This window comes from Taudactylus pleione, unplaced genomic scaffold, assembly GCF_031769625.1.
Source record: "Taudactylus pleione unplaced genomic scaffold, aTauple2 ptg000053l, whole genome shotgun sequence".
Lineage (NCBI taxonomy): Eukaryota > Metazoa > Chordata > Amphibia > Anura > Myobatrachidae > Taudactylus > Taudactylus pleione.
In genome coordinates, this window is record NW_028284455.1 from 11,412,623 (window position 1) to 11,424,887 (window position 12,265).

Sequence of the window (12,265 nt, forward strand, 5' to 3'; positions counted from 1 at the left end):
AGTGGTCCAGTAATTTACTGCTAATTTATAAACCAGTCAGATGAACTAACGCATCAACAATACTGCCTTCTACATACAAGAATAGTAGCATCTGATTACACTGCAAAAACTAAACAATAAAAGAGTAAAATAAATTGTAACACAATAACAATGACAAAGAAGTACTGTAGAAATGCTATGAAACCTCTAGCTGTCAAACCTAGGACTGAAGAAAGAAAACAGCGCTATTATAGCCTAATTCACAGGGTACAGCAACAATAAAACAACTGTATTTCCTATAAATGGGGGGGGGGGGGATGTAAAGCTAGAAATCATTGCTACACTGCTTGTTCTATAGGAACTATAAATAAAGCTATAAATAAAGCTGCTGATCACTCAATTCATTCCTACACAATGCTTATCCCACAGATGCCGACTTTCAGATGTCCCCTCCAGAAGATGCAAATGGCAGCTCCATAAAGTTGTGCACGGAACTAAATGAGACAACTTAATGCCCCACCCGCCAAAGTAGGATTATGGAAACCAATGCTTTGTCTGGCCATATTCATGTAGCTGTATTGATTTAATGTGCTACTGAGAAGTAAAGTAATGTATAGTAATGTCCTGCCCTTTTGAAAGATAGAAGGACACCCAATGTGGGCCCCGAAGCGTATCAGGCTGCCCTATAACTGCACTAGATGCTGGCTTACCTCCTAAAAGTAACATTTCTTCTACTGTTAGTTTGTGGAGCATTTTATTAAAGAGATTCTGTTGTGCAGAAAAAAAAAATCTATATTGGTCATGTGTCTTGTAAAACACCAAGGGTTCTATCCAATTAGGTGCGAATTCCAAGTAGCGAGTTTGTTTCTTTAAACTCGCACACTTCGCCGCGAAGCGCGCTCCCGACAAGTCTCCAATCCAATTAAAAATGCCTATTCGCACTACTCTCAGCGGAGGGGTGCGGATTGACTGCCAAACGAGATTTGCATGAAAAGGTGGGGAGACCATCCTGGACCCCCCCAAAATGGATAATTTCGTTAGCAGGACTGTATAGAATGCTGTTTGTGGGCATTAGGAAGGTACTGTAGGTTTTGAAATTGAAAGAAAATCATAAAAAACTAACTTTTTCCGTTTAAACTTAAACGAATTAAACGAAAAAGGCAAAATAAAAGTAGGAAAAAGGGTGATTTTGGGGTACTTTGAGGGCACCTTGAAAAATGAAAAAAAAAATGATAAAACAACTATTTTTCAACTAAAAATTATTGTAATTAAATTTGGGGTGCCTAAACTAATGAAAAAGTTGATTTTGAGGTAGTTTGAGGACTTTTTTTTTATCTAAAAAAATTACATGTAATTATTGGACTAAATAAGCTAATTAGAAACTTCCAATTGCCTAATTGGTCATTAGGGGGTGTCCTAGGGGTTCAATACGGTGTCCCCACATTTTAACCTTAAAATAAAGATTTTCCTTTCCATCTCTCACCCACAGGGAGGTGCGAGTGGAATGTTGCGAATTCAGTCTCACTGATCAGTGCGAGTTGCTAATTGGATTGCAAAATGAATTCGCTATGCGAATTCGAAGTGAAAATCGCAACTCGCACCTCACAATTCACACCTAATAGGATTGACCCGCAAGTTTCAATGAACAAACCAGTAAATCCTTCAACAACTCCGGGTACCAGTTTAAGTCGGGTGATGGTCAGAAATGCCAAGACATTGGGGATGACATAAAATAACAATTAATTTGCATTTCATATGTTTCTTACCTACTCCCTGTATTGTGCTGTGGAAACCAATCCTTTGTCTGGCCGGATTCAGGTAGGTGTCTGTACTCTATGCAAGTCACTGGAGTGCACTGTGCTACATGGTGGTCACTGGCATCCTGCCTGTACTCTATGATAGTCATTGGGATGCTTTCTGTGGTATATGGCAGTTACTGAGATGCTCCCTGCACTGTATGTCAATCACTCACTCAAATGCTCTGGGCTGTACAGTGGTCACTGTGACACTCTGTGCTGTATAGTGGGTCACTAGTATGCTCCATATGCTGTATGGTGGTCAAAGTGATGCTCTGTGAGCTGTATGGCAGTCAACCGGATGCTCTCTAAGTTGCATGGATGTCAATGAGATGTTTCAGAGCAATGAGATGCTATATGGTGATAACCAGGATGCTGTCTGACCAGTACGGCAGTCAATGGGATGCTGTCTGAGCTGCATGGTGGTCAATGGGATGCTCTCTGAGCTGCATAGTGGTCAATGGGATGCTTATAGCAGGCACGGGTATGCTCTCTAAACTGTATGGCGGTCACTCAAATCCTCTCTATACTGTATGGAGGTCAAGTGTATGCTTCCTGCATTGTATGAATGTCAAATGAAAATTCTCTGTATTGTAGCCTTATGGTTTGCTAACATGCCTACATTTGTGTTGGGCCCCACCTATAGTTTATTTAGTCTGCCACTAAGTGCGTACAGAAATATATATATATTTATATATTAGGGATGTGCAGGCTCGGATAGGTTCGAGTTTGCACGTTGAGTTCGGATTTTTCCCTCCAAAAAAACGGAACTCCGAAAGAGGCTAAACGTCATCTTACATGGACGAACCATCATCATTCCGAGCCTGCACATCCCTAATATATATATATATATATATATATATATATATATATATATATATTTTTTTTTTTTTTTAAATCATTCTCTGTTGCTGTCTTACATCACATGAACACATTAAAGCAGTTTTGCTAGTTTTAGACATGATAGTAAAACTGCTCTCCCATCAGTTAAATAGTGTGTTGCCCTTGGACTTTGCATTTGGCTGTTGTTGTGCACCATTAGTTTGTTGCTGGTGAGGATTAGCCTGTTATAACTCACCTGTTAGCGCCAGTATTAAATGTGATTTTGAGATTTCAGCAAAAATAGCTGTGATGTTCCTTTAAGAAGGAATGGCTTACCCACATTAATCATCACATGTGAAGTGAAATTAAAACCATGACTGACACAGAGAGAGAGAACAATAAAGTAGGGGACCTGTTTCTGAGTCACACACTGTCGCGGCTGCGTGTTTTGCAGCATGCCGTTTCTGCCTCTTTATGCTAATGCCGCAGCCTAATTCTTTAAAACTGAGATGTCCACATGCAGCATTTTGTGCCTGTGGAAATCCGTCTCAGTTAGTCTTTAGACGCACCATCAGATGTACCATCTAATCTCGCACCAGCCATATGATAGGTGCAAATTCTACGTAAGAATATTGCATCCTGTGCGAGGGGTTGTGCATCTTTAGACGCAGCCGCTATCAGCGACACACCCGCGTCACCCTAGCCACCCCTGCTACCTCCCAGGAACGCCCACTAAAAACCACACTCGGTGCGTCCAGATTCGTTCTGCGTCTCGGTGCGGTAACAATCGGGATGGGAAGCATGTGCAGTGCTGTCCCAAACAAAAACGAGCACCCTAAATTGATTTACTGTAAATAACCCTAGAGCTGCCTAGATAGCCACACACGTACATAATTATACACAACCACACACACACTTAAGGCACACATTCTGCAAATGACAGTCACTATTCTAGAACATCAAATGCTTTATTATTGGGTTTTTCACAGCAGTAACTATATATCTTAAGGAAATCAAATTATACAGTATGACAGCGAAGGAGTGTTACTTTTACCACAGAGAAATGAAACCGCAATATTTTCTTTTCCAATGAAAAATGATGTCGGGATGTTCATTCCACAAAGGAATAATCATAGAAAAATTAGTAAAAAATTTGCTAAGTTCTTTTCCTAGAGAATTAACTAAAGCAGACCACTCACTAATAAAGTGCAACTTAATAAATCATGTGGAATCTTATTTTGTTCAAACCCTTACTAACTCCTAGCACCATCTGTTACCATCAAAACTATATGACAAGATATGATATATAATTAATAGGTAAACAACAATCTAATTAAAATGGACAAATACTCCATGTTCCTGCCATTTGGGAGCTCTAATTACAGACTAAATTTTAAGCTTGAATTAAATATTTAAGCTGGAAAATTAACTTTCCTTCTCGAGCCTTGAATACATTAATACAGATATGTGGAGCGACTTCCTGATGGGAACTTAAAAATGTAATTTAGTTTCATCAAAGCAGTTACTAATTGTTAAGCAGCAGTACCTTACCATATGTACACAATAGCTATTTAGAGCTAAAAAGGTGGTTTCAAAGCACCCCTTAGCAACAGTCTTCCACCCATAAATATAAAATGTATATACAGCATTGCAGTTTACATTGCACAGTGCAAATAAATTAACAGCAAGTCTTTGAGGGATTTTAAGAACATGAGCCATAAATATGTAAATAGGCAAATATTTTAAACAATCAATCCCAAACAAAAGTCTAAAGGAGCTATGTAATGCACACAAGGAGTACAAATGCTTGTGGCTCTCCATATAACAAGATTACTGTTAAAACCTGTATGCACATTGTAAACAGTTCTGTGCACCAGATCATACAGTGTGTACAAACATTATTAGTCTCCTCTATAACACAACAGTATGCTAAATGATACCAGCAGGGGGAGAGTCAGACAAATACATTACACAGCTTGCACACAGAAACATGACAAGGGGCAATGCCATGACCTCTATTAATGACTGAATAAACCAAAAGTGGAACACAAACATGTAAACGTGATTGATGCAATATGTTGCTTAGGAGTTCCATATTGATTAGCCAGAAAGACAAACAAAAAAAATAAAATGTTGGGCAGAGATTTTTGACTATACTACGGGCCTGATTCCACAAGAAGAGTTCACTTGCAGTTGGCCGATGTTGCGTCGCTGCACATGCGTGTGCATCTCAATGCGCGTGCCAGTCATTATAATCAAGTAAGGGATCGCACGGCATACGCAATCAGCACGGAGAGACCTCCGATGTTGATTGACAGGTAGTGCCGTTTGTAGGTGGTGACTGGGGGTGTTCGGGCAAACGCAGGCATGCCTGTGCGTCTGAACAGCGTTACAAGGGCATGCATAATTAAGCATGTGCGGCGGCATTCGCAGCCGTACGTCTCGAAGCACACAGGAAGCTGCCACATTCCTGCGGCAGGTCAGGGCTACCACAGTTGTGCGTATGGGTTCGATGGTTCTCGATGTTACTGATGTTTTCTTAAGCCTGCGTACTGATCAAGCATAGAGATAAGGTAGGTGGGCTGGCTTTATGTAGTGCTGGGCGTCTGCATCTTGTGTTGCGATTGTCGTGCGTATGCATTCATTAGCATGTTCTCACAGCGGCCAGGTGCGTGCGGTCTCTTCTTTGCGATCCTTGCTGAATCAGGCCCCATGTTCCCAAATTCAGCCAGTAGGTATTGAGCAGCAGTAAGTAGAAACAGCACACTTAAATTTGCAGAGGTGGATTGGGTGTATTAAAACATATAAAAAAAAAAAACAACAACAAAGCAACTACATAGTAATTGAAAAAATAAATAAATCACATTTGCCACAATATTGATTTTCCTACTTAAGGATAGTACCATACCTGAATTATATTACTCGAGTAATTAGTGTCCTCGTTTTAGCAGGGTGCCGTGTCCTACACGATTTGAAATTGCTGAAATGCACCTGGCATTATGGCGGCGGCCCGCTGAAACAGCCGTCCCCACCTGCTTGCCGCAGTGTCCCACAGGAGTGAGGCTCCAGTGAAACTCACGGCAATTGAATAGATCTAGTCACACTGCGGGGAAAACTTGGGGCCAGCCCAGTATTTCCGTGAGTTCTGGGCACAGCCCTACAGTGATGAAAAGGGGGGCGTCTCAAGACCACGACCTCTTTTATGAGACACAACTCTTTTTCGGGTACGTGCTGAAGTGCCCTTTACTGACAGGCGCTCTGCCTGCTCTACTGTGAACACTAAGAAATTGAGATTTTGGCTACAAATAATGGTGGACAGACAATGGGGTGATGCACGCATGTCCGTTTTGTTCCTGGATCTTGGGATTTTTAGCACTGAACACGCTCTATAGTCGAGCGCACGCATCTCTTGGCAATTCATTCGTCCGCATCTCAGTCACAACTCTACTTGCGACTGAATAGACGTAACTAAGTATTCGCAAGTAGGCTAAGTAAAGAGAGAGCGTGGAGGGCATGTTTTCAGAATTATGAGCTATGCAGATTTGTGCTTAAGCAGAGTTTGATCTGTTTGCAGATGGCTGTATTACAGCAAACATAGGGTTGGTGTGCGTTGATGATGATGATGGATTTTGAACAAACATATGGGATAGGGGCAGTGCGGACACAAAGATGCGTACAGCTGTGCACACAGGCATTTAGTTCTGTGCGTGCAGTGCAAGTGTAACTACAGTCGATTTGCGTTCCACTCTCTGAATCTGTTCCAGTATGATTAGTAACTGCAGACATTATGGTCTCTTCAGTAAACCATTGGAAGGGCCAGGACAACAAAAATAAACATTACTAAATGCTGTGCTGCTCACAACTATCACTTCAGTATTACACTTAGGTGATGTCACCAGTTATTGTATTACAGAATATTGGAACAGGAATTAAAAAAAGAAATAAATAAAAACAGCAATTAAGAACTATATTGCTAAAAATGAAATGAAACTACCTACCAATAGCAAAGACTAATTTTGAAAAGCGATTCAAAATATCAGAACAATATCCAACATATAAGCTTGTCCACTTATTTTGATCATGTAGACAGATCTCTAGCATATTTGTACAGTAATGCTGATGTAAAAGACCCTTCAGCACTGTGATCACAGATGTTTCCAGGAGAAGGAAGGCGAATGCGCCTGCAAACCCGTCTGAACTGCAAGCAATGTGCATAATTGTAATCAGTGAGACATAGATTTCAACCTCCGTTAATTTGTCTCTTTTCTAGGCAGGTTTTTTTTCCCTATCCCAATAGCATGCATTGATGAGCTAATCTTACTCTGCCGTACGTCACATTCATCTTGTATATACCAAACACAAATGAATACAAAACACACAGCAAAAAGGCCATGCTGAAATTTGCCATAAGGACTGCTAGTGTGGCATTTTAAGAACGTCAGCCTGCTCTTTAAAATTCACTATGTTTATGGATGGCGGCTAATCCTGCTTATTTCAAGTTACATAAATGTTAAAAACAGATTCTGAATAATAAATATCACCTGGAAAATGAAAAACAAATATTAGTGTCACTATGATAATACTCACATTGAGACAGTGTCCAACTGATAGAGTAGCTGATAGGAAATATGTCCAGTGTAAGAAAAGGTAACCTTCAACCTTCACTAGTTCATCTGCTGCTAAATTACACCTCTGCACCCCTCCCCTTCCCCCCCAATCTGTGATGCTCAGTGAGCAGCACTATAAGATTTACGGGCTCACGGACTGCTGTAAGGATGAAACCTTTACCATGGTTGTACGGAGAATGCATTTAAATGAAAAGAAAATAGATCTACAAGGGTCGCTAATTACACTACAGATATAACAAACACTTTGCTTTAAGTTTTAAATGGCATTTACAAGGGAATGTAGTCAGGAAGCCGATGGTCTAAATGCCGACAACCGGCTTCCCGACTGTCTAATCCCGGCAAGGTACTAATGACAGGCATCGAAATCCCGACGCCTGTCATTAGACCTACGCCGGGAGTCCGACGCCCGGCATACCGAACGAAGGAAAGCCGGGGGCCGGGCGCAGACAGCCGCGTGGGGTGGGGAGGGTTATGTTTTAGGGCTCCCAGGGGGGACTTAGGGTTAGGCACCCCCCCCAGGAGGGTTAGGTTTAGGCTAGGGTAAGGGGGGTTAGGGGTAGGCACCCCCGGGGTGAGGTTATGGTTAGGCACCCCCGGGGGGAGGTTAGGTTTAGGCACCCCCCCGTGAGACTTTTGCTTAGGCTATGGGGAACGGGGGGTTAGGTTTAGGCACTTAGCAGGGGGTTAGGGTTAGGCACTACGGGGGGAGGTTAGGGTTAGGCACCTCTAATGGAGGGTTAGGTTAGGGGCAGCACTTACCTTAATTAGCGATCAGGATCTTCACCCCTGCCGGGCTTCTGCTGTCGGGATTTGAACCGCAGGCCATGCGGCCGGCGGTAATACCTACAACACCCTTTACAAGGGGTCACATGTCATTATGTGACAGGAAAAAGTTATCATTATTTTTCAGACACTTGCAAAATGTAAGCGATGTTTAAATACAGCAACACTGAAAGATTACATTAGGCACAATTACGAGTGTGGGATATATTGTCGACATTTATCATGTTCATATGGTCATAATGTCGACAATGATGAAATGTTGACATGATTAGATTGTTGAAAAAATGTCCCTGGTGGTCTAGCGGAGACTTACCTAGTCCAGCGGGTCTGGCTGTTCCAGCAGTGTCTCAAGAGTCCAGTGGTGACGTCATGATGACTTCCAGTGGTACCTGTGGCACTTCCGGTTGTATCCCTAATCCTAACCCTAGTGTCTAACCCTAACCTTCCCCCTCCCCCTCCAGTCCCTGCAGAATGTCAACATTTCAGATGGCGACATTGTGAACATGTGGACATTCTGCAGATGCTGACATGTCTCATGTCAACATCATAACATTTCGACAATGTAAATGTTGACATTATGACTGTCTCGCAATTACATCACTTGGGATTTCTAAGCCAAAATCATTTTTCATGTTTATTGTTGCCACATGACAACAGAATTTGTAAATGGGGAGAGATTTATGCATAGGGAGGCAGAATAAGCGTGTTATTTAAGTATAAGCATCTCTGTAATTTCATTATACCTCTCAACTGTTCAGATTTTGGCAGGTAAGTCCCCAACTTCAATCATATGTGTGGCAAATAAAACTGTTTCAGGGTAAATCCATTAAGATGCAGTGACACCCCCAGTGTGATACAGCCAAGTCCCCCATCTCAATTCAGCACCTAAAAAAGTTGGGAGGTTTGACTACAAAGCTTAAATACATTTCTAATTGATCCCTACCAGAGGAAAGATCACAATTATTGATGATCTAGCACGGTGATGGGCAACAGGCGACCCACCAAGCTCCTTCCTGCTTTGTTGTCATATTTGTCTGTTACAGCCTGTAAAACTTGTTTGAAAGGCTTCTTAATTTGTTATTACAGTTAGGTGTATCTTTCCTTGATTAATATATTAAATTAACTTGCTTTTGAGATTAATAGGGGTATTCAATATGGGTGCGATAACATCGTTTTTTGCGTTGATATCGCACTTTTTAACGTTTTTGCGTTAATATCACTTGTTTTACTTTTACACCCTATTCAATTTCAAAGACTTATCGCAGTTTTGACAAGTCTCTGATAAAAAACAGTGATAACTTTTCACCATTGAATAGGTGTCGAAAAAAAGTGCAGAATTGGGGTTTAGGGGTGCAGGCTTAAAAAAAAATAGCCTGCACCCCTGAGATTGACATTTAAAAAAGAACTGTGTCAAAAAAAAGTTAAAAAAAAAAATAGGGACACCCCAAAAAATTAATTAAAAAATTGGGGTGCAAAAAAAAAAAAAATGGGAAAAAATTGTTAAACAATAGGGAAATAGGTTCAGGGCTATTCTGCAAGTATGCGGCAGGTGTTTTCTAGAATAGAATTATAGCGGCAGGTGCACAAATGCAGAATTTAAAAAAAATTACTTTAGGGACACCAAAATATGCTAGTACCCATTTTCATGTACCCCAAATTTGATGGGACCACTTAAAAAAAACGAAACAAATAACCTAAGTGCTCTTCTGCATCACTTCTTCAATGTCGGGAAAAAAACACCTGCTGCGGCTATTTAAATCCCCAACTTTCAATTAAAGGCTAAAATGGGGGTACCCATAGTGTTCCCCCATGTTTTTACAACTTTAGGGGGGTCTTACAATTATTTTAAGGAAAAATTCGTAACTTTACGCAAATCCAACTTCGGAGTTTCCCGTTTTCGTTAATTTGATATTGAATACGGGGATAAGCGGGAGTGCGCACCATACCTTTACGCAGAAAAAAACTCCGATATGAAACGTTAACTTCGCCAGGGAAGTTAACCTTTCATATTGAATACCCTTTTAAGAGTGATGTGAGGCCCTTTTTAACGATTAGAGGGCTACCCCAAAGTGTATCAGGTTGACTGTAATGGACTAAAACAGCAAAACATGAAGAAGGGCACTATATAATCACCAGATAATTGAAATATCACCCTGACACCCACACTAAAATAGCTGAGCCCTACAGTAAAGTGTGGGCAAAACGTGGGGTTTAAATTTAAATCCACTGCACAACACTCACAGTTTGGGTTACCACTTCCACACTGCTTCACAATACATTCTACTATTTGAAAGTTAAAATTTCCAGAGTCGTAACTAGACTTTTTGGTGCCCTGGGTCAGAAAGAGCACTGGCATCTAACCCCCCCAATATTCAAATAATGACCAAAGACGCATGCCCCAAAAAAGGGGCATCGTCTCGTGGGAAAGGGGAATGACAAATCGTATTTGTCCCGTTCAATGATGAAGGGGTACCTATCCCGTTGTACCACTGATATCCAGGTGTCACTACCATATACAGTGTGGATCTAATGGCTGCAGTGATGATACACAATAATTATGCAGTATAACTCTCCAGCTCAAGATGTAGGAGAGCGCTGGTGAAGCTGCACCTGCAGTAGGATTTGTCCATCAAAACAGCCATGCACAAGCCTGGAGCAGGCAGTGTAGATCACCGACTGAAAGTATAGAAAGAGTACCAATTCTACTGTATATACAGCAAATATCAGCGGTGGGGAGAGCTGTGTATGGTACACTAACCGGCAAAGGTACTTGATGTGTGCTGGTAACACCTGGGTCGAGAATCGGAGGTCGTATTCAGGGCTGCCATCAGAAATTGTAAGGCAGATAGCTCCATGTGTAAGGTATTTGACTGCCATGTGAGGGGTGATAAGTTTGAGTCCAGGGTATAAAAGTATGTTGAAATGTGTGTCTTAATTAAAAGAGGTTGTGACTGAAGGTGCTTTGGGAGGTGGCCAGATGGAGGGGGAGTCCACCAGGGAGGAGATAGGGGAGGCCAGGAGATGCCGAGGATAAAAGAAAAAGAAGCTACAAGTGAGAATGAATACAAACAGAACATTGACAGGCCCAAGCAGTGCCCCTTGTCCTGTGGTGCCCTGTGCAGTGGCACATGTCGCACCACCCTATTTATGTCCCTGAAAATCGCAGTAAACTTGCAATAAGTTGTAATCCTTTGCAAATGTCGTACCCTATTACATTTGTTGTAGTGTCACTTATTGTTAAACATATTGTTCTCACCAAGTAAAATTATTCAGTAAGGTGTAACGTTAATATTTATTAAGATTATTTAAGTTAACAGAACTGAGTTATAATGTGCGGATATCTTGTCAAGTTGCATGAAGTATAGAATAATGTGTCATTAATGTTGTAGTTGGTCATAAAAAAAATTCTCGGGAAAAGTGAAGCAATTTACAGTACATTTTTAGTTGCATTTACGTCATTCTATGCCTGGAGAGCAGATTGGGTGCGTTAAAGTGCAACTGAAGAATAATAAGGGCATTCACACGAGTGTGACAAACACCGTCTGGCATTATACCCATGGCTAGAACAACACTTCTCTCCCAGAGATCTGTATCCTGGCATGAGTTGCTCCTGCCTCTGTTCATGCATCAGTCTCCAGCCATTTGCATTACCGAGTGCATTCTGTATCCAACTCAATTATCAGCCATCGCATCCTACAGCTGACTCCGTATCCTGTCACCTATATTTGCCAAGTGCATCTGTCTTTGCCTACAGTCACCTGGAATGCCAAGTATTTCCTGCATCAAATTCAGCCTCCAGTCAGCAAGTATTAGGCTTTAATCTACCATCTGTAGTGTTTCTGCACGTCACACCTACCCCAGCAGGTGTCATATAGCCATACTTGCCTACATTCAGCTCCCTCCTTCCGGGAGGGAGCTGAATGTCTGAGCACAGCGGGGGGCGTGGACGGGTTATTATGTGGCATAGGGGCGGGGGTGGGGCCGCACGATCGAGTAATTGTAGCTCTGCCCCCTCTTCACAATGCCGAAAATATTGGCATTGTAAAGCAGGGGGCGGGGCCACGATGACGTGATTCTGCGCAATTCGAGTCGCTGGCCCCCTCCGCTGCGGGGGTTTCTGTAATTAACGTGGGGGTCAGGCGGCAGCCGGGACGCTTGCCTGCCTTTCAGGGATATTCGGGAGGCTCCCGATCAAATCTGGAGGGTAGGCAAGCCTGCATATAGCACACAAGTTCAGCATCACCTTCTGCCTGCTTC

At 42.0% G+C, this 12,265-nt stretch overlaps 1 protein-coding gene across 4 annotated transcripts in view; it reads right to left on the reverse strand.

Annotated features, from left to right (window-relative positions):
* Positions 1-12,265, reverse strand: part of TBC1D5 (TBC1 domain family member 5) — a 728,182-nt gene that overhangs the window by 566,585 nt on the left and 149,332 nt on the right. The window lies entirely within an intron of this gene.